Source organism: Hemitrygon akajei, chromosome 4 (genome assembly GCF_048418815.1).
Source record: "Hemitrygon akajei chromosome 4, sHemAka1.3, whole genome shotgun sequence".
Classification (NCBI taxonomy): Eukaryota; Metazoa; Chordata; class Chondrichthyes; order Myliobatiformes; family Dasyatidae; genus Hemitrygon; species Hemitrygon akajei.
In genome coordinates, this window is record NC_133127.1 from 184,471,188 (window position 1) to 184,495,523 (window position 24,336).

Sequence of the window (24,336 nt, forward strand, 5' to 3'; positions counted from 1 at the left end):
TATATAGGACCCTAGTCAGACCCCACTTGGAGTACTGTGCTCAGCTCTGGTCGCCTCACTACAGGAAGGATGTGGAAGCCATAGGAAGGGTGCAGAGGCGATTTACAAGGATGTTGCCTTATGAGAATAGGTTGATTGAACTTGGCTTTTTCTCCTTGGGGCAACGGAGGACGAGAGGTGACCTGATAGAGGTGTATAAAATGATGAGAGGCATTGGTTGTGTGGATAGTCAGGGGCTTTTTCCCAGGGCTGAAATGGTTGCCACAAGAGGACACAGGTTTAAGGTGCTGGGTGGTAGGTACAGAGGAGCTGTCAGGAGTAAGTTTTTTACTCAGAGAGTGGTGAGTGTGTGGAATGGGCTGTCAGCAATGGTGGTGGAGGTGAATATGATAAGGTCTTTTAAGAGACTTTTAGATAGGTACTTGGGGCTTAGTAAAATAGAAGGCTATAGCTAAGCCTAGTAATTTCTAAAGTAGGGACATGTTTGGTATAACTTTGTGGGCCAAATGGCCTGTATTGTGCTGTAGGTTTTCTATGTTTCTATTATTCTCAGTATTTTTATCTCTCTTCAGAGTCTTGCAAGGGCTTGGCTGCATCTTCACTTGCCAAGGTCATAAGCTCTGTGATTCCCACCTCTTATTTATCTTACACTACATTTTTGACCAAACTTTAGGTCACCAACCTTTATACTCCTGGTGGCCACTGCTGTACTGAATCAGCTGGCCACTTTGTGTATATTTGTGGTCTTCTGCTGCTGTAGCCCATCCACTTCAAGGTTTGATATGTTGTGCTTTCCGAGTTGCTCTCCTGCACACCACTGTTGGAATGTGTAGTTATTTGAGTTACTGTCGCCTTCCTGTTCCTGTCCGCTTGAACCAGTCTGGCCATTTTCCTCTGACCACTCCCATTAACAAGGTATTTTCACCCAAAGAACTACCGCTCACTGGATGCTCTTTTGCTTTCCATGCCACTCTCTGTAAACTCTGGAGACGGTTGTGTGTGAAAATCCCAGGAGATCAGCCGTTTCTGAGATACTCAAACCACCCCATCTGGCATCAAAAATCATTGAACTGTCAAACTCACTTAAATCACATTCCTTCCCCGTTCTGATGTTTGGACTGAACAACAACTGAACCCCTTGACCAAGCCCTGAAGCTTTTATGTATTGAGTTGCTGCCACATGATTGGCTGATTAGATATTAGCATTAAGGAGCAGGGTACCTAATAAAGTGGCCACTGAGTATATTTGCTTCTGTTTGTGTAAGTGAAGTCCTATGTGACTTTGTATTACATCAAGAGCTAAAGAAATATGAGTTGTAGCCAGTGAGTAATAAGTAAGTAACAATCATAAGAATTACATTGCAGACATAAGTGACTGTAGATGTTTGAATTTGGAGCAAGAAACGAGAAGCTGGAGGGACTCAGCGGGTCAGGAAACAGCTGTGGAGTGAAATATCTTTTTTCCTCCATAGATACTGCCTGAACCACTGAGCTTTTCTGGTGTGTTAAAATATGGATTTTAAGAAATGCAAAGAATTCAACTAACTATACAAAAAACATCCAGTGCGTGCCAGTTCTGTGGGTGAAAATGCCTTGTTAATAATAAGAGAGGTCAGCGAAGTATAGGCAGACCGGTTCACGCTGACAGGAAGGTGACTGTAACTCAAATAACCATGTGTTGCAACGGCAGTGTGCAGAAGAACACCTCTGAATGCACAACACATCAAACACTGAAGTGGGTGGGCTACAGTAGCAGAGTATCACAAGCATACACTCAGTGACCACTTTTTTAGCTACAGGAAGTCCTTAATAAAGTGGCCAACGTATGCAGATCAGTTACGTTTTTGGTTAAAAAATGACAGATGGAGTTTAATTCAGTCAAGTATGAGGAGCCGCACTTGGTGTGGTCAAAAATATGGGGAAGGTATGTGGATCACGGCAGGAACTTTTTGGCATTAATGTACAGAGGGACCTTGGAGTACAAATCCATGCCCCTGCTGAAAGTGGACATGTTGTTAGATAGGCTGGTAAAGAAGGCATATTGTAAACACAAGGTATTCTGCAGATGCTAGAAATCCAGAGATGCACGCACAAAATACTGGAGGAACTCAGCAGGTCAGACCACATCTATGGAGAAGATAAACTTCTGACCTTTCAGACCAAAACCCCCTGTGTGTGTTGCTCGGATTTCCAACATCTGCGGGCTTTCTCTTGTTTGTGGTTGTTAAGTCCCGCTGAAGGGATTCGGCCTGAAATGTCGACTGTGTTCTTTCCCCAGCTGCTGCCTGGCCTGCTGAGTTCCTCCAGCATTTTGTGTGTGTGTGTTGCTCAGATTTCCAGCATCTGCAGATTTTCTCTTGCTTGCCAAAGAAGTGGGAATGGCCTGTGCTCTGTTGCACTAAGTCCTGTGCAATCAGGAGAATGATTTAAGTTGAGTTTCTGTTTTTTAAGAGTTTTCACACCCAAAGGCAATGGTAGCGTGGATAGGAATTAAGTTCAGTGGCAGCAAGCAGAATCGGTGGCACAATAACATAGTGATTAGTACAACAGTATACAGCATTAGCAATCAGGGGTCAATCCCACTGCTGTCTGTAAGGAGTTTGTACTGTACATTCTTCCCAATATCATGTGGGTTTCCTAAAGGTGCTCCGTTTTCCTCCCATATTCCCCACCCTATGTTTTCCATTATCCCTCTTGCCCCATTTCCCCCTTCTCCACCCTCATGACCTGCCCTTCATCCACACCTTCCTTCTGCTGGTTCTTACCTCCTTCCCTTTATTCCATGCTCCACCTAGCAACTCCCAGCTTCACACATCATTCCAACTTCCCCTCTTCCTCATCCTCCCGCCTCCCCACTCTCAAGTGGATTCACCTATCCTATCCAAGCTTGTGCTCCCCGCCCTGTTCCCACCTTTTTATTCTGGTTTCCGCCATCTTTCTTTCCAGTCCTCATGAAGTGTCTGAAATGTTGACTGTTCATTTCCCTACATAGATATATGTTTCTCCAACATGTTTTGAGTGTTATTTCAGATCAACACTCTCTTCGTCTCTCCTTCTCCACAGATGTGACTATACTTAAGCACAAGGGATTTGCAGACCCAATGCAACACACACGAAATTCTGAAGGAACTCAGCAGCTTGTAATCCTTCTCATCCTACCATCTTCTTATACTGACTTCCTCCCTCTTCCTCCCCAATTCTGGTGTAGGGTGTCGGCCTGAAACATTGACTGTTTATACCCTTCCATAGATGCTGCTGGGTTCCTCTGCCGTATTTCTTAATTATAGACTGCAAGATATTGGAGCAGAATTAGACTATTTGACCCATCGAGTCTGCTCCCTCATTCAATCATGGCAGAAGATTTGTTCTCTCAACCCAGTTCTCAATCATTTCCTGTAATCCTAAACCCCATTACAGAAGTTTAAAGTTCAAAATTCAAGGTCAACGTTTTATCAAAGTGCATCTATGTCGCTATATACAACCCTGAGATTCATTTTCAGGTGGGCATACTCAATAAATCCAATAACCAGAATAAAATCAATGAAAGACCTCACCAGCGGGGCGGACAGCCATTGTGCAAAAGACAACAAACTGTTTATTTTATCTATTTCAACAAAGAAATAGATCAAATAAAATAAATAAATAAACAATAAATATTGAGAACATGAGATGAAGAGTCCTTGAAAGTGAGTCCATTGATTGTGGAAACATTTCAGTGATAGGGTAAGTGAAGTTATCACCTCTGGTTCAAGAGCCTGGTGGCTGAGGAGGAATAACTGTTCCTGAACCTGGTGGTGTGAGTCCTAAGGGCTCCTGTATTTACTTGCTCGTGGCAGCAGTGAGAAGAGAGCATGACTTGGAGATTGGATGTCCCTTGATGATCAATGCTGCTTTCCTGCAACAATGCTCTGTGTAGATGTGCTCATTGGTGGGGAGGACTTTACCTGTGATGGACTGGTCTGTATCCACTACCTTCTGTAGGATTCTCCAAAGTTCAAAGTAAAATTTATTATCAGAGTACATACATGTCACCATGTACAGTCCTGAGATTCTTTTTCTGTGGGCATACTTAGCAAATCTATAGAACAGTAACTGTAAACATGATCAATAAACAACAAACTGTGCAAATGCAAATATCAATAAATAGCAATAAATAATGAGCATGAAATAACAAGATAAAAGAGTCCCTAAAGTGAGACCATCGGTTGTGGGAACTACAGAAGCAGAAAGAGTGTAGTTATCCCATTTTGTTTAAGAGCCTGATGGTTGAGGGGTAGTAACTGTTCTTGAATCTGGTGGCATGAGTCCTGAGGCACCTATACCTTCTACCTGATGACAGCAGCGAGAAAAGAGCATGACCTGGGTGATGAGGATCTTTGATGATTAACGCAGCTTTTCTACAGCAACGTTTCATATAGATGTGCTCAATGGTTGGGAGGTCCTTACCCGTGATGTACTGGGCTGAACCCACTACCTTTTGTAGGATTTTCCACTAAAAGGCATTGGTGTTTCCATACCAGTCCGTACTGCAGCCAGTCAGCACACTTTCCACCACACATTTACTGAAATTTGTCAGGGTTTTTGTTGACATATCAAATCTCTGCAGAGTCCTGAGGAAGTAAAGGTGCTGTCATGCTTTCTTCACAAGATATTTATCTGATGTGTCTAGGATCTGAGATGGTGACACCTCAACACCTCTGATCCTCCAATTACTGGCTCATAGACCTCTGGTGTCCCTCTCCTGAAGACCACAGTCAATTTGTTGGTCTTATTGACATTGAGTGAGAGGTTGTTGTTATTACAGCACTCAGCCAATTTTTTAATCTCCCTCCACTAAGCTGATTCATCACTGCCTTTGATACAGTCCATGGCAGTGGTATCATCAGCGAACTTGTATGTGGTGTTGGGGCTGTACTTAGCCACAGTCATAGGTGTAAAGTGAGTAGAGCAGGGGGCTAAGCACACACCCCTGCAGTGCTCCTGTGCTGGAAGAGATTGTAGAGGAGATGTTTTTGCCAGTTGGAACTGACTGGAGTCTACAAGTGAGGAAATCCAAATCCAATTGCACAAAGGGTATGAGGCCCAGGTCTTGGTGTTTACTGATTACTTTTGAGGGGATGTTGTTGTTAAATCCATTAAAGGGGATTGGACTTTACATGTTACCAAGAAAGAACCTCAATAATTTCACTTTATTTCCTTTTCCCCCTTCAGTCCCTTAGGGATTTGTAAAGAAATCATTACCTTCAGGTTTCTGGTTGCCACCCTATGGCAGACATTTCTCTCCAACCCTCCCTCTCTCTGCAAATGAAGCAAGCTTGGTTTCTCACTTTTCCAGTGAATCAGCAGCGGAGTACTCTGAGCAGTTTTGTTTCCCTTTATCTAACAAAGGATGCGCTGACATTGGAGAGGGTTCAGCGGAACTTCACAAAATTGATTCTGAGAATGAAGAAAGTTTGGTGGCTCTGGGCCTGTACTTGTTGGAGTTAGAAGAATAAGGGTGAGGGGGGGGGGGAGGGAATCTGATTGAAACCTATTGTCTATTAAAAGGCCTAGACAGAAAGGACATGGAGAGGATGTTTCCTTTAGTGGAGGAGTCTGGGACCAGCCTTTGAATTGGCCTACTTCTGCTTCTGTGTATTATCATCTTATGCTGAATGTGTTTTTCTCCTTGTGGTTTACTGAATGCTTCAGCATCGTCTGCTTCTATTTCTGACTTCCAATGTCTGCAGTTATTTCAATCCAAGAATTGGTGAATCATTATTTTCCCGACTAAAGGGCAGTATGAAGTGGAGTTCTGCAGAAAACAGCAACAGAGTTGCTCCATTATTTTTTAATCCATATACTACTCCCATGCTCTGTTTGTGACCTCCAATTAGTGCAAATGGTGTACTACAGCGGCACTAATTTTTGGCTAAATCAACTTAAAATGTGCTAACTTACAGAATGCAGGCAAAGTTCAGGGTTATATATTTGTATAAAATTGCTCACTCATCAAAATCAACAGCCCCGCTTTCACCCGAGCGCCGATGTCAGCCATGATGGAAACCGTGACGCGACACCACGACGCATGCGCAGGGCCAGCCTCAGCAGCGACTCACGATTCTCACAGCAGCGACATCAACTGGAGCCAAAGGGCAGGGCAGCTCTATTTCGAGCGGTCACATTCTGATAATCACCATCAGTATGTGCAGGATTGGGACCCATCAATAAGTGATAATTAAATCTTATTGTAATGACGTACTTTGAGACACCCATCAAACACTTTGCTGCAGTCAAAGGACAGTGGTGACTATATCACGTCCATTTAGGAGAGCGCCAACCACATCATCAAGAATAATCAGCATCCTGGAGGCTTTGGTGTTCCTGCTTCGTATCTTCTATCCAGCATTGGGGTAAAAAAAATATGGACAGCCTAATTATGCCATGTGGAAAGGGAAGGGGGACATTATGGGCAAAAGATGACGTCAAACGCCATCAGGAAGCGGCAAGGAGAGGGAGAGAACAAGAATCGGATGAGGCCAGGTCCACACGACTCCAGGATCAAAGAGTCAGGACAAAAACATTGAGAGAAGAAGAGACGGGGGATGAAAGGGCTGCACGTCTCCAGAATGACAACAACGGGCACAGAAGGAGGAGAGAGGAAGAGACAAAGGAGCTGAGAAATGCACATCTCCAGAATCAGAGACAAACAACAAACAGCAGAAGAGATGAAGAGACGGGGGGATGAAAGGACTGCACGTCTCCAGAATGACAACGAGAGGCACAAGGGTGGCAGATCAACCAGAAATCAAAAATCTCCTTCGTTAAATGAGGAGGAGCGATATTTGTCTTGCTACGCATCATTCTTTAATAAACTGAGGTTTTCTTCTTCAATTTCCAAAGCAAAGCGACACCAATAGCATTCAGGGAAAGTTAATGTTCATTCTGGTCACATCAGACTTGCACTACCTTTCTCTCAAAGGGGGCCCCATCGGGTCACCCTGTTGTCTAGAATAAGTTAACAACCCAAGTCTACCATCACTGCGGGACTTGTATGTGTGTAGGACAAAGATTCAGAGGAGGACAAATCATTGCGGACACACCCACCCTGCAAACTGCCTTTTCCAAAAGCTCTCTTCTGTAAAGTGGCTAAAGGGCTTTTGGAACTAAAATATCACCCCTCCTTAAAACTTTCTTCCCCCAGTCAGTTACTTTGCCCAATAATCCTAGATAGCCCCACACTTCTATCCACTAACATATTTGCTGCACTTCACTGTAAACATTTTAAACCACTTCTTATAATACTGCTTACATTGTAAATACATGCTGGTATTTATGAGTTTCTGCACATTTTATTCCATATCTCTACTTTAACCTTTAAACTTTTTTTCAAACCTTTATTATTGTTGAATGTTGAACATTGTTGTTTGTTGATGCATGTCATGCCAACACATCTAATACTTTTAAATGTCATCATCATCATCGTTATGCGCCGTGTAGTATGACGTGAGCGATCAAGGACTTTGATCATGATTGTTCCTGGAAAATTTGTCTACAGGAATGGTTTGCCATTGTCTTCTTCTGGGCAGTATCTTTACAAGACGGGTGATCTCAGCCATGATCAATACTCGTAAGAGATTATCCGCCTGGTGTCAGTGGTCACATAACTAGGACTTGTGATATGTACCAGCTGCTCGTATGATCACAGCCCACCTGCTCTCATAGCTTCACATAAACTAATCAGAGGGCTAAGCAAGTGCTACACCTTACCCAAAAGTGACCTGCAGGCTAGCGAGGGAAGGAGTGTTTTACACCTCCTTTGGTAGAGACATATCTTTATCTCACTACCCTTTTTTAACTGAACTGTGTATTACCAATGGGCAAGGAGTTCGCTTCCTGAATACTTTTGGGTGTATCTTATGGATTTTCGGCTGATGATCATGAAAATCTTCATGAAATTTCCCCGCCACAGAGTTTAAAAAAAAAATCACTGACATTTGTTATTTCAATTCATAATTCAAGTCAATTAAAATGTTGCCCACAATGTAAGCTGGAAAGTTATCTATCTTGTCCAAGTATGCTTCGGCAGGGCAGATGCTGCACGGCAGGACAGGTTTTGCAAAGGCTATAAAAGCATCACACACACACTCAAAATGCTGGTGGAACACAGCAGGCCAGGCAGCATCTATAGGGAGAAGTGCTGTCAACGTTTCGGGCCGAGACCCTTCGTCAGGACTAACCGAAAGGAAAGATAGTAAGAGATTTGAAAGTAGTGGGGGAGGGGGAAATACGAAATGATAGGAGAAGACCGGAGGGGGTGGGATGAAGCTAAGAGCTGGAAAGGTGATTGGCAAAAGTGATACAGAGCTGGAGAAGGGAAAGGATCATGGGACGGGAGGCCTCAGGAGAAAGAAAGGAGGGGGGGGGGAGCACCAGAGGGAGCAGCATCTGCAGATTTCCTCGTGTTTGCTCTTTAAACACACACACTGTTCTATGCATTGCATTTACATGTACAGTATATCGGGTTGTGATCCTGTTGATGCACATGCTCTACATGCATAGCATATTGAGTGAGCTCAATATAATAAACTAATTCTATTCTCAGGAGTACTTATGACAGAAAAAATGTCTCACTAATGCTGTAACAGCCACGATACTTTCTATTATATTTGTGTCAAATGTATGCTTAAATCTCAAAAACAGAGCGTGACTTCTCTTATTTAGAAAGCTTATGAGCTCTACTTTGGGTGTAAAGTTGGTGACCAAGACAAAGCCTGGGCTCCCACATTTGTTGTGCAACATATGCTGTCAATCTTAAATCTTGGGTCAGAGCACACGGAAGTCAATGCCGTCTGCTCTCCCAGTGAGAGCAGAAGGATCGTGTGATAGACTGCTACCTCTGTCTGACTAGTGTGCCTGGTTTCTATGCTGAAACCAAGAAATCCATTGAATGCCTCAATCTCCCTTCAGCCGTGAGACCTGTGCCACATGACAATAGTGTTCCCATATCGAAGCCACCAGAGACCTGGAGTCTAGAGGGGGCAGGCAAAGGTGCCACGATGCACGAGCCAGGAATGGAAAACAACACTGATACTGATACAGATTTTGAATCCCTTATGTAGAGTGAGCCTCACCTGATAACTCAAATTAAGATAAATGACCTGATCAGAGACTTGGACTTGTCAAAGACAAAAGCAGTATTACTGGGTTCAAGACTGCAAGGATGGAATCTGCTGTCTCCAGGCACAAAATCTTCCGTGAAGGATTTTGATATTTGAGACAGATGTTTCCCTGATGTCAAGATTGAGGAAGGCATATTTGTTGATCCACAGGTCAAGCAGGTCATCAATGACAGGCAATTCAAAGAACTTCTAGAGGGATTGGAGAAAATCGCACAGAGGCATTCAAGGACGTTGTTGAAAATTTTCCTGGCAACCACAGAGCACCAAGCTACGTTCATTTGGTTGACAACATGCTTCAAGTGTACGAAACCATGAAGTGCAACATGTCACTGAAGATCCATTTTCTGCTTTCCCATTTAGACTTCTTCCCTGCAAATCTTAGCGCTGTCAATGGCGAGCATGGTGAAAGGTTTCACCGGATCTTGCGATCATGGAGAAATGGTATCGGGGCAACGGGAATCCACCACTGCTGGGATATTATTGTTGGATACTTAAGCAATAAACCTCAGACAATAAGGAAGAATGAAAATAATTAACAAAACATTTTTAGCCTAGTTGAACTTTTGCAAAACATCAACACCGTTATTCAATTAAGCCCGTTATATTCCTACATGATACAAGTAGTCAGAAATTATATTTATGTTCAGCTTCAAGCAGTCTATCATAAACAAAAAAGAATTCTGAGGAAGCAACAGTTTTGAAAAACATTGCTATCCAGTGACCTTGATCTTTGATCTTTGTGTGTGCCCAGCATGTTTTCTGCAAGTAAACATGATGAACCAGGAAGAGGACAGTGCAGGGGAACACAGAATTGGTGAAATGAGTGAACAATTGACTGGTAAAATTTAACATTAAAAAATTGAAAGTGGGGCAGCCAATATTAGAAAAAACGATACAGGAACAGAGAGCTTTGGTGGTTTGTGAAGCACACTGGCTTATGGGCTAATGCTACAATCTCACATCTCCAGGGACCTGGTTTCATTTCTGATCTCAGTTACTGATCAAACAAGAGTTCCCACATTTTCCCCATGACCACACATGTTTCTGCTGGGCACTCTGGCTTCTGCCCACACCCAAGCTATGGGCTGGTAGGTTAAATGGGGAAAGCAATATGTCCCTCAGTGTAGGTTAAGTTGGCACAAAGAATCAAAGGGAAATTATGGGTGTATGAGAGAGTATCTGTGATAGGGCTGTGTGGAAATGGGATTGATGCTTGACGCTGGAATGGTCCCAATGAACCAATAGTGGTGGATACAGCCCAGTCCATCACAGGCAAAGCTCTCCCCACTATTGAGCACATCTACAAACCGCGCATCCATCAAGGACCCCCATCGTCTAAGCCATGCTCCTTTTCCCTGCTGCCTCGAGAAGGAGATACAGAGCGTTAGGTCCCACACCACAAGATTCAGGAGCAGTTACTATCAGGTTCCTGAACCAGTCTAACACAGAGCTGACTCTGCAACCCATGGACTCATTATCAAGGGCTCTACAGTTCACCTTCTCAATATTATATATTTATTATTGTTACTAGTTTTTAAAAATGCGCTCACTTTGTCTTCTTTTGCACAATGGTTGTCAGTCTTTGGGTGTAGTTTTCCATTGATTCCATTGCATTTCTTTGTTCTACTATGAATGCCTGCAAGAAAATGAATCTCAGGGTAGTATATGGTGACATATTCATACCTGAAAAATAAATTTACTTTGAACTGATTTCCATCTATATTGCAATAATACAACATTATAGAGAACGATGCAGCACAAGAACGGACACGTTAGCGCACAATGCCTGTGTTAAAGCACAATTCCAAATGAAAATAAATATATTCTGCCTGTACATTGTTTATATTCCTCCACTCCTTGAGAGCTTCAAGTGTCTAAGAACCTCTTAAATGGTACTGTCATTTCTGCTTTCACCAGTTCCCTCAGCAGCCTCCTCTGCTGGACACTAATAACTCTCTGTTTAAAATGCAAAAAGGGAAGTGAAGAAGGTCAGACAACATCAATGGAAATTAATAAACACTCGACATTTCGTGCCAAGACCCTTCTCCAGCAACTGAGAAGGAAGTTGGAAGGTGCCAAAATAAAAAGGTGGGGAGAGGGGTAGGAAGTGAGATGTGATGTCAGCTGGATAGAAAAGGTAAAGAAAGGCTGGAGAAGAAGGAGTGCAATAGAAGAGAGTAGACCGTATGAGGCAAGGAAGGAGAAGTGTACCCAGTGGAAGTGATAGGCAGGTGAGAAAAGGTGAAAGGCCAGAGTGAGGAATAGAAGAAGAGGGGAGGGGGAGGGAACTTTTTCTTCAAAAGAAAGAGAAATTGGTATTGATGTTGGAGCATCAGCACCCACCACCCACCAAACAACAGCAAAATCCCCAAAGAGAGCCCACGATCTGCAGTCAACAAAAACTATTGTTTACCCGACAGTCTTGGCACAAAAGGAGGCCCTGGACCAACATGTCAGAACAGGAATGGGAATCGGGATTAAAATGTTTGGCCACGGAGAAATTCCACTTCTGGCGGATGGAGGTGCTCAACGAAACAGAAGATCCTTCCAAGATCCTGTGGAAAATCCTTCCGGGAAGCAACTGGTTGGAAGATGGAATGTATTTCCAGGAGTGGGATAAAGGGGGCGGTTTAAACTATTCAAGAGGGAACTGAACACTTTAAAGGAACAATAATTGCAGAACTATGAGGAAAGGATGGAGAAGTGGGACTAGCTGAATTGCTTTTGTTATAGACCGCATGTACTCACTAGGCTGAATAACATTCTTACAGTGTCATAACATTTCTGTGATTTAATGATTCTTTGATCGAAATAAATATAACAAAAACAAGTCATCTAGCTAAACTTCCACAATTTCACAGAATGACAAAATTGGCTCCTCTATCTATGTTCCAGTTCAAGTTTATTGCCATTCAACCATACGCATGTATACAGTGAAACGAAACATCGTTCCTCTGCGGCAAAAGTGCAAAACACAGTACATACAGTCACACACAACACATATAGTTACAATCCAGCACATACAGTCACAAAATAATATTAGAACAAGTCCCTGAGTGGCATGGCCTGAAGATTGACAAAAAGTGCGAGGTGGATGTTTATGTAAGATAGGATAATCTTACTGGCAAGAGAAAATTGCAGATGCTGAAAATCCAAGTAACACACACAAAATGGTGGAGGAACTCAGCAGGCCCGGTAGCATCTATAGAAAAGAGTACAGTCAACATTTCGGGCCAAGACCCTTCATATGTGAGTGCTACTGGCACTATTTTAGTAAAACATGAGGCCCTCTGTGGGTTGGGTTTGACCATGGATATTGCATCCTAGCTGTCTACGTGATACACAAGCCTTGGGAGTATGATACAGAGAGCAAGCTGCTCCCCGTTCAGCTGTCTCCTCTTCATGCAGCTGATTATTCCAAAGAATGGCAGAGACTGAGACAATTTAGCACCAGCGGCATCGCGGGAGTTGCCAGTCAGTGTTGAACTCAACGTAGAACTGCCTTAGGGAGTCCGGCTCCAGATCCTGCACGTGACATCACAAAATAACATTAGCACGATTCTCGGCGAGTCAATGGCTGAAGTCTGGCAGGTTAACATAGAGTGTGGGGTTAATGCTTATGTAAGACAGTGTAATGTTACTGGCACTATTTTAATAAAACAAGAGTAGTATAAATAAGTGAAACAGCAGCATTAAAAGATGAAAAGTGACCATTGCAGGATGGGAGTGTGTCTGTGAGTTGGGGAGTTTCTGAGTCCAAATCTCTTTGCACCCAGATTTCTCTGTGATTTTCTTCAATTTCACTTAGCTCTTTTATCCCCTTCTATCTAATTTTCACTTAGAAAAATTGATTTAATATTATTGCCTCAACTCACTCTTTAAGCCATCAAAATGCCGATACTTCATTCATGAACTGAGAACTGGGAGACAGGGAAGGCTTTTTACTCAGTGGGAGTGTTAAGATGAAATCCAGACTTTCACCACTCTGCTTATTTCTGTGCTTGAGGGAGATTCTTGCAAAAATAAATAACCTTAAGACCATAAGATATCGGAGCAAAACTGGCCGCTCAGCCCTTCAAGTCTGATTCACCAATCCATCGTGGCTAACTTATTATCACTCTCAACCTTCTCCCTGTAACCGCGGACACCCTTACTAATCAAGAATCTGTCACCCTCCACTTTAAATATATCCAAAGATGTTGTCTCCACTGCCATCAGTGGCAATGAATTCCACATATTCATCACCCTCTGGCTGAACAAATTCCTCCTTATTGTTTTTCTAACGAACCTCATCACTTTTACTGAAATGCAACACGGTCGATCTAAAATGGAAGATATGAACATGCCCCTCAATGAAATCATAGCTGGTTGAATTCCACCAATGGAATGCACAATAAGCAAGTCAGCATTAATGGGCTGTCCGTCGTATCTCACGATGGCAATAGACAGCTGAGCAGGTGAGTTTTTAAAGCAGAAAAGATGTTCCATTGGGGCAGTTGCACTCTCTCAACTTTGGAAATATAAAAAGGCCCATTGCAATTAAACCAAACTAAATGTGCTTATTGTTGGAGCTCATATTGTCAAAAAGCAGGGTTTGATTATTACTCATGGCATTGAATTCCCTCCTGTGGTAGAGCTTCCCATCTTGGACTCCTTCACTTTCCCATTGAACATCATAGCCTCTTATCTTTAGCCGAAACCGAAACATTCTACCAGCAGGACACACTTCTTTGACAGAAAGCTACTAAATAGAATACCCTACAGCATTAGCAGTAAAAATCTTAGCCAGAACATTACACTTAGATGTCGAAACAATCAAATGCTCAGCAATGCTTTGGGTTTGCATAATGCTGGATGCCTTGAACAGCCTTTTCCCTAATTGGAATGAACACTGGTGGTGGAAAAATTAGGGGAATGTAATAAATGAATGGCAGACCTCGCTATAAGTCTTCTAAATCACAAAGTTTTGAGAGAGAAAAAAACCCTCAAAATAAAACAGTTACTTTCTGAGGCCGCCGGCTGCTGGTGTAATGCATCGGCACCAGACTTTGAGGTGAGTGGTCCAGGTTTCGAATCCGGCCGGCTCCTTGCACACTTTCTATCCGTGCTGGATTAAGCATCAAGTTAGCAACTCAGCCTCATAAAAATATAGACAAATGCTAAAGAAGTGGCAAGGTTGCTACAAGGTGCGGAGAGGAGAAACGACTTTTGAAGCAGCATTAATCTATTTACAGATTTACAAATAAATACAGAAGTGCAGTTTTGATTTAATATCTCTGATCACTGTCATATGGTATGGGGTGCTATGGTAGCATAGCACTTAGTGCAACTCTGTTATACTAATCAGAGATGTTGGGGTGTCGGAATTTGGAGTTTAATTCTGGTGTCGCCTGTAAGTCCTCCCAGTAGAATGCGTGGATTTCCTCCTGGTGCTCCGGTTTCCTCCCACAGTCCAAAGACATACTGGTTAGTTGGTCATTGTAAATTGTCCAGTGATTAGGCTAGGATTAAACTAGGGGTTTCTGGTAGTGTGGTTTGAAGGGCTGGAAGGGCCTATCCTGTGCAGGATCTGTAAGGAAATAAAAAATTGAATATTTTCTCAATAACTGCAACACTTAACTTCACTGACACACTCTCTCTCTCTCTCTGAAATCTCTTCCAACAAAGCTCACTACAGGTTCAAGGAGTGAGTAATAACAATTTCTCTATTCACTTTTAATCCAATTTTAGCAAAGATAATGAACTAGCGATGCCTTTATTTCATTGGTTCACAGGAAATCACAGAGTGGTTATACCATGGGAAGAGACAATTTGGCCTGTCACGAATGTACCAGTTATAAATAGCAGTTAGTCCCACTTCTCCATTCTGATCTCCAAAATATTTCATTTCAGATACTCATGCAACTTCTGTCTGAAGATACTCCCTCACCATCCCTGGTGATATATTCTGTGCAACTCAGATTTTTAGCAGGCCGTGGAGAAAAAAACATCATTCTAAAGCTGCAACACTCTTCCACCAATCAGAACAGCAGGACGCCAAACAATCCTTCCAGGTGAGGCAACACAACAGTAGCTGCAGTCATCTACTGTATCCTGACAGATTAGGAGACTGCTTAGCTGAGCACCTACGCTCCAACCACCAGAAAATATGAATCTGCCTCTGTTGCTGCGATGAAGACACAGTCCGGTTGGAGGAACAATACCTTGTATTCCGTCTGGGTAACCTGCAACCTGATGGCATGAACATCGATTTCTCAAACTTCTGATAATTGCCCCCCTTCAGAACCAGAATCAGAATCAGGTTTATTATCACCGGCATGTGACGTGAGATTTGTTAACTTAGCAGCAGCAGTTTAATGCAATACACAATCTAGCAGAGAGAGAAAATAATAATAATAAATAAAATAAAACATAAATAAAAAATAAATAAACAAAACATAAAATGTAATGCATAAAACAGAAACAACACACACAACATGCTGGTGGAACACAGCAGGCCAGGCAGCATCTATAAGGAGAAGCCCAAAACATCGACAGTGCTTCTCCTGATAGATGCTGCCTGGCCTGCTGTGTTCCACCAGCATTTTGTGTGTGTTGTTTGAATTTCCAGCATCTGCAGATTTCCTTGTGTTTGCCACATAAAACAGAAATACTGTATTTTGAAAAAAGTGATGTAGTGTCCAAAGCTTCAATGGCCATTCAGGAATCAGATGGCAGAGGGGAAGAAGCTGTTCCTGAATCACTGAGTGTGTGCCTTCAGGCTTCTGTACCTCCTACCTGATGGTAACAGTGAGAAAACCGTATGCCCTGGGTACTGGAGGTCTTTAATAATGGACTCTGCCTTTCCGAGATACCGCTCCCTAAAAATGTCCTGGGTATTTTATAGGCTAGTGCCCAAGATGGAGCTGACTAGATTTACAACCTTCTGCAGCTTCTTTCGGTCCTGTGCAGTAGCCCCTCCATACCGGACAGTGATGCAGCTTGTCAGAATGCTCCCCACAGTACAACTATAGAAGTTTTTGAGTGTATTTGTTGACATGCCAAATCTCTTCAAACTCCTAATAAAGTATAGCTGCTGCCTTGCCTTCTTTATGACTACATCAATATGTTGGAACCAGGTTAGATTCTCAGAGATCTTGACACCCAGGAACTTGAAACTGCTCACTCTCTCCACTTCTGATCCCTCTATGAGGATTGGTATGTGTTCCTTTGTCATACCCTTCCTGAAGTCCACAATCAGCTCTTTCATCTTTCTGACGTTGAGTGCCAGGTTGTTGCTGCAGCATCATTCCACCAGTTGGCATATCTCACTCCTGTACGCCCTCTCATCACCACCTGAGATTCTACCAACAATGGCTATATCGTCAGCAAATTTGTAGATGGTATTTGAGCTATGCCTAGCCACACAGTCATGTGTATATAGAGAGTAGAGCAGTGGGCTAAGCACACCCCCCTGAGGTGTGCCAGTGTTGATCGTCAGCGAGGACGATATGTTATCACCAATCTGCACAGACTGTGGTCTTCTGGTTAGGAAGCTGAGGATCCAATTGCAGAGGAGGTACAGAGGCCCAGGGTCTGCAACTTCTCAATCAGGATTGTGAGAATGATGGTATTAAATGCTGAGTTATAGTCGATGAACAGTATCCTGACGTAGGTGTCCAGGTGGTCTGAAGCCGTGTGAAGAGCCATTGAGATTGCGTCTGCCGTTGACCTATTGTGATGATAGGCTAATTGCAATGGGTCCAGGTCCTTGCTGAAGCAGGAGTTCAGTCTAGTCATAACCAACCTCTCAAAGCATTTCATCACTGTCGATGTGAGTGCTACTGCTCAATAGTTGTTAAGGCAGCCCACATTATTCTTCTTTGGCACTGGTATAATTGTTGCCTTTTTGAAGCAAGTGGGAACTTCTGCCCGTAGCAGTGAAAGGTTGAAAATGTCCTTGAATACTCCCGCTAGTTGGTTGGTATAGGTTTTCAGAGCCTTACCAGTTACTCCATCGGGACCTTCTGCCTTGCGAGGGTTCACTCTCTTTAAAGACAGTCTAATATCGGCCTCTGAGGCACAGATCACAGGGTCATCAGGTGCAGCAGGGATCTTCACAGCTGTAGATGTGTTCTCCCTTTCAAAGGGAGAAGGCGTTGAGTTCATCTGGTAGGGAAGCATCACTGCCATTCATACTATTGTGTTTCGCTTGTAGTGACTCTGCCAGAGTTGCCGTGCATCTGATACCGCCTCCAATCTCATTCAAAATTGTCTCTTCACCCTTGAAATAGCCCTCCGCAAATCATAACTGGTTTTTGGTACAGGCCTGGGTGCCAGACTTGAATACCACAGACCTAGCCTTCAGCACCTCTCCCCATTCCCATTTCCCTCTCTCACTTTTTTAATTACTTGCCCATTACCCCTCTGGTGCTTCTCCTCTTCCTTTTCTTCCATGGTCTTCTTTCCTCTCCTATCAGATTCCTCCTCCTTTAACCTTTATCTCTTTGCTGGAAATCCGAGCAACACACACAAAATGCGGGAGGCATCAACAGGCCAGGCAGTATCTGTAGGAAAAAAAGTAAAATTTCGGCCTAAAACGTCGACTGTACTTCTTATAATCCTGATTAGATATTCATATTTAATTGTCTTGATAATGCTATCTATCAAGCCTGTGCCAATAAATTAGATGGTCACTACACAAATGTGAGCAAAGAAAGTTGATATACACTCAGTGACTAGGTACAGGAGGCACCTAATGAATGTGTATTCATGGTCTTCTGCTGCTGTAGCCTGTTCACTTCAAGGTTCGAGGTGCTATGCATTCAGAGACGCTATTCTGCACACCGCTGTTGTAAAATGTGGTTATTTCAGGTACTGTTACCTTCCTGTCACTTTGAACCAGTCAATATTTTGTCAATGCTTTGGGCCGACATCCTTCCTCAGTCCTGAAGAAGGGTCTATGCCTGAAACGTCAATTTTTAAAAATTTATTTCCATAGATGCTGCCTGAGCTGCTGAGTCCCTCCAGCATTGTGTGTGTGTGTGTGTGTGTGTGTGTGTGTGTTGTACTGTTGGGGTGCGTGTCTGTGTGTACTGTATGTGTATGCGTGTGTGTCAGTGTGTACTGTATGCATTTGTGAGTGTGTGTGTTTGTGTGTGTGTGTGTTATATCTTATGTGTGTGTCTGTGTATACTGTAAGTGTATGCGTGTGGCTGTATGCACTGCATGAGTGTATGTGTGTGTGTGTCCGTGTGTGTCTGTGTCTGTGTGTACTGTGTGTGTGTGTGTGTGTGTGTGTGTGTGTGTGTGTGTGTGTGTGAGTGTGTGTGTGTGTGTGTGTGTGAGTGTGTGTGTGTGTAAATAGCATGAAAACAGACCTTATATATATATATATATAAATAAGGTTTGTTTTCATGCTATTTTCCTCTGTGACTCTACAGCTTTACTCCATGACCATTGAAAGCAAAGAATTAGCATTCAGGACACTGTTGAGAGCCACAGTGCCTCCTGCTAGAAGCAGAGTCCCTGTACCAGTGGCAGAAGAGATGAACCACTTACAATTTGCCCATCAATCCGCTCGGTCCACCTGAGACTGCACTTCACACATCAATGTCATGGTGGCATAGTGGTTAGTGTACCACCATTACAGTTTGGGGTGTTCCAAAGCTCGGAGTTCAATTCCGTCACCGTTCTGTAAGGAGTCTCTGTACATCCTCGCCATGGAATGTAAGGGTTTTCCCCTGGTGCTCCAGTTTCCTCCTACAGTCCAAAGATGTAGCGGGTAGGTTATTAGGTCATTGTAAATGGTAAGTCGGGGTTAATGGGGTTGTGGGATTGCTGGGGCAGCATGGCTTGGAAGGCTGGTAGGGCCTAATCCGTGCCGTGTCACTAATTAAATAACTAACACACTAAACTGGTGTGGAATTAACTTAGAGGGGAAGTCAGAATACCGTACCTTGAACTAGTAAAAGGACCATGAGGAAATAGTCCAGAAAACGTTGGAAACTCTCAGCATCTGTGGCCACTGCACAGGATCAGAAAAAGCTGCAGAAAGTTGCGAACTCTGTCAACTCCATCATAGGCACTAGCCTTGATGCACCATCAATAACTCACGCTGAGACTTAGGAAGCGAGATATCGGCTTTTATTGACTGGAAGAATAAACAGCACTACATCCTGGGGAAAATGAGGGAGAGCAGCAGCCCACAGTCGCCTTTATACAGGGGTCTGTGGGAGGAGCCACAGGAGCAGTCAGACAGGTATATCTAGTTCACCACAAGCCTCCCCAGCATCAAGGCCTCCTTCAGAAGGCCAAACCTCAAAAAGACAGCATCCACTATTAAGGACCCCAGGAAATGTTCTCTTTTTTTATTCCAACCATCAGAGAGGAGATGCAGGAGCCTGAAGAACAGCTCATTCCCCTTCACCATCAGATTTCTGAATGGACAATGATCCAACCCATGAACACTACCTCATTAATTTTCCTCTCTTTTTACTCATTTAAATTATGTTTATAATCATATATATAGTCATTTATAGTACTTTATGTGTTGTGCTGTACTGCTGCCGTAAAGCAACAAATTTCACGGCATATGTCAATGATATTAAATGTGATTTTGATTATATGGAGGATGAAATAGAACCAAATTTCAAAATTGAGTCTCTTTTATCAAAACTGCCTGACTTAGTGAACTGGTGCAACAATTTCTTTGCTTTCATATTTCCAGCATCTTCAGTTTTTTGTTGTTTTCATTTAGTTTCTTCCCCCAAGCCATCAGACTCCTCAATACCCAGACTATGGACTAACACCAACTTACTGCCCTCTACTGTGCCTATTGTCTTGTTTATTATTTATTGTAATGCCTGCACTGTTCTGTGTACTTTAAGCAGTCCTGGGTAGGTCTGTAGTCTAGTGTAGTTTTTGTGTTGGTTTACGTAGTTCAGTGTAGTTTTTTGTATTGTTTCATGTAGCACCATGGTCCTGAAAAACGTTGTCTTGTTTTTACTGTGTACTGTACCCGCACTTATGGTCAAAATGACAATAAAAAGTACCTTGACTTGAGAATTCAAATAATTCAATCCTAACAATTTAATGGAAATAAGACTACATTTCTAGAGGTCAGTATACTAGTTCTTAACAATATATCAGTTATGTTAAACATACTCTGGTAGAATCAAGGATCAACTTTATTCACCATTTATGTATTAAGAATTTGCTGTGGTGTGTCAGCACAAGATGCAATAAAGGCAAGATTCAACAATTATACATATTGAAGAATCATATAAAAATATAGAAGTACAGATGTGGAATAAAATGTGCATAAATGCTTAAATACCAGCATGTATTTACAATGTAAACAGCAATTCCAAAAGTGGTTTAAAATGTTTACAGTGCAGTGACTGGTGTAATAGATCGAGAGGTGGAGTGGATCAGATTAACTGCCTTTTAAAATGGGACAACCTTTTAAGATGGCATGAAGTTTCTGTTTTAATAGCCCTTTAGAGCTTTCCGTAAGGGAACTTTTTGAAAAGCAAGTTTGCAGAGTGGGTAATCTCCACTGTGATATTTCCTGTTCATTTCTTTGTCCTGGACGCAGATAAGTCCTGCCATGATGGTAGTCTGTCCAGTCACTGACCTTTTCTGCTGTCCTGTCAGCTCCTGACAGTCCTGACAGAATCACTAGTATTTTGCAGGAAGTTAATCCATTCATCAATACTGGCACATTTGGCTGAAGGAGATGACATGGGTAAGATCACTGAGCTCAGTTTTCTGCTGATTAAACCAAAACCCATACCACAAAACAAACTACGATTTATACTTTAATCAGAACTGGATGGTTACAATTAAGTGGTGCATTGTGGTAATGACTGATCTTGAAATTCATGCTTAAATCATTATCAGTGATTTTTCTTGTAATTTATGTTCCAACTCAATAAGAAATGGAGAGCTTAATGATTTTTTTTTCATTTCCTGTAAATGCAATACACTCCTTGGAGAATAGTCAATCATTCAAAGTTTAAAGCAACAGATTATGAGCTTGTCTGTCTCTTTACGGCACCACCAATGGGCCTGGGCGTTTTTTTCTCAGGAATTTATTACTGTACTATCTCGCTGCTGCCCATTACTCCTCTAACATTTAGGTCAGTAGTAAAGGTCCTTAGTCTCTGTCTGTATTCAGGGCTTCCTTCTTCCAAGTCATTCTGCAGACTCCCTACTTCCTCAATACTAACTGTCCCTTCACCTATATTCGTATCACCCGCAAATTTGGCCACAAGGCAATCAATTCTCTCATTCAAATTATTGACATATAACATGAAAAGAAGAGGTCCCAACACTGACCTCTGTTGAATATTACCAGTCACCAGCAACCAAGCAGAAAAGGCCCCCTTTATTCCCGTGCTTTGCCTCCTGCTAGTCAGCCAATCTTCTATCCGTGCTTGTATACTTCCTGTAATACCTTAGGTTCTCCTCTTGTCTTATAAAGCAGCTTCATGTGTGGCAATCTGTTAAAGCCCTTCTGAAAATCCAAATACACAACTTCTGCAGACTCTTCTATCCTGCTTGTTATTTCCTCGAAGAATTTGTCAGGCAAGGTTACCCCTTCGGAAAACCATACTGACTTTGGCATATTTTTATCATGAGTCTCCAAGTACTCCAAAACCTCACCATTAATACTGGACTCCGACTTCTTCCCAACCACTGAAGTCAGAATACCTGGCCTAGAATTTCCTTTCTTCTGCCTCCCTCCTTTCTTGAAGAGTGGAGTGATGTTTGTAATTCTCCAGTCTTCGAGAACCATTCCAGAACCTGCTGATTCTTGAAAGATCATTGCTGGTGCCGCCACGATCTCTTCAGCTGCCTCCTTCAGAATCCTGGTGTACAGAACATCTGGTGCAGGTGCTTTCAGACCTTTCAGCTTCCCAAGCACCTCCTCCTTACTAATATCAACTAATTTCACTTCTGCCCCCTGACTCTCTCAAATTTCTGGTATACAGCTAGTATCTTCCATAGTGAAGACTGATGCAAAATACTTAGTAAGTTCATCCATCATTTCTTTGTCCCTCATTACTATCTGTCCAGCATCATTTTCCAGTGGTCCAGTATCCACTCTCACCTCTCTTTTACTCTTTATACTGTATAACTGAAAGATCTTTTTGAAACCTCTTTTATATTATTGGCTAGCTTACCTTCAAAGTTCATGTTTTTCTCCTTATGGCTTTTTAGTTGCCTCCTGTTGGTTTTAAATAGCTTCCCAATCCTCTAATTTCTTACTTTTTTTTGCTAAACGCTATGCTCTTTCTTTGCCATTATGCTGCCTTTAACTTCTCTTGTCAGCCACAGTTGCCTCATCCTTCTTTTAGAAAATGTTTGCATTTTCATGGTATATCTATCCTGCAGCCTCCCAACTTCAGCCAGAAATTCCAGCCATTGCTGCTTTGCTATCATCCCTGCCAGTGTTCTTTTCCAATCAATTCTGGCCAACTCCTCTCTTGTGTCTCTGAAACCTTCACTGTAGCACTGATACGTCTGACTTTGGCTTCACTCTCTCTTTCTGCATATCATATTATGATCACTGCCTCCCAATAGTTTTCTCCCTTTAGCTCCATAATCAAATCTGGTTTGTTACATGCGTAACACCCAGTCTAGAATTGCCTTTCCCCTTGTGAACTCAACCACTAGCTGCTCCAAAAAGCTATCTCATAGTCATTCTACAAATTCTATCTCTTGCAATCCAGCGCCAACCTGATTTCCCAGTTTATCTACATATTGAAATCCCTCAATGACAATGGTAACATTGCCCTTTCTGACTTGCTTTTTCTATCTCCTATTGTAATTTGCAGGTCACATCCAGGCTACAGTTTGAGCACCTGTATATAAATCCCATCTGACTTTTTACCCTTGTAGTTTCTTAACTCAGCCCTCAAGGATTCTACATCTTCTGATCCTATGTCACCCCTTTCTAGGGATTTAATTTATTTCCTTTTTACACACAGAGCTACCACAACCACTTTGACTACCTGCCTGTCCTATCGATACAATCTTTATCTTTGGATGTTATGCCCAACTATGATCTTCTTTCAGCCGCAACTTAGAGATGTCCACAACATCTAACCTGCACTACAAGATTATCTACCTTATTCTGTATACTGTGTGCATGCAAATATAGCATCTCCAGTCCTGTATCCATCACAATTCCAAGCTACAGCTGTTGGGAGTAGTTTAAACTAAAGTGGTAGAGGGATGGGAACCAGCATGATAGAGCTGAGGATGAACCAGCAGGTTTACAAGTAGATGATGGGTGTAATAGGAATATAATGAAGGACAAGCCAATGATTAGGTACAAATGCAGACAGAGTTAAATTGTACCACAGAGGTAATATTCAAGTGGGCGAAGAATGCAGGACAGAAAGTGACAGATGAAATACAGTGTTGGGAAATGTATGACAATGTATTTTGGTAAAAGGAACAAAAGTGCATACTATTATCCGAATGGGGAGAAAATTCAAACATCAGAGGTGCAAAGGGACTTGGGAATCCTCGTGCAAGACTCCCAGAAGGTTAATTTGCAGGTTGAGTCTGCGGTAAAGAAGGCAAATAAATTGTTGGCATTTATTTCAAGGAGAATAGAACATAAAAACATTAAGATAACGCTAGGTTTTATTTATGAGACACTGGTCAGGCCACACTTGGAATACTGACAACAGTTTTGGGCCCTGTATCTCAGAAAGGATGTGTTGTGATTAGAGAGAGTCCAGAGGAGGTTCATATGGATAATTCCGGGAATGAAGAGGTTAACATATAAGGAGCGTTTGGCGGCTTTGGGTCTGCATTCACTGGAATTTAGACGAATGCGGAATGATCTCATTGAAACCTACCAAAAGTTGAAAGGACATGATAAGGTGGAAGTGGAGAGGATGTTTCCTGTGGTGGGGGTACCCAGAACTAGAAGGCACAGCCTCAAAATTCAGGGGGAACCCTTTAGAACTAAGTTAAGGAGGAATCTTTTTAGCCAGATGGTAGTGAATCTGTGGAGTACTCTGTCACAGACTGCAGTGGAGGCCAAGACCATGAGTATATTCAAAGCAAAAATTAATCTTTTCCTGAATGGTGAGAGCATCAAAGGTTATGGGTAGAAGGCAGGTGTAAGGGGTTGAGTGGAATCCAGGATCAGCCATGATGGGATGGTGGAGTA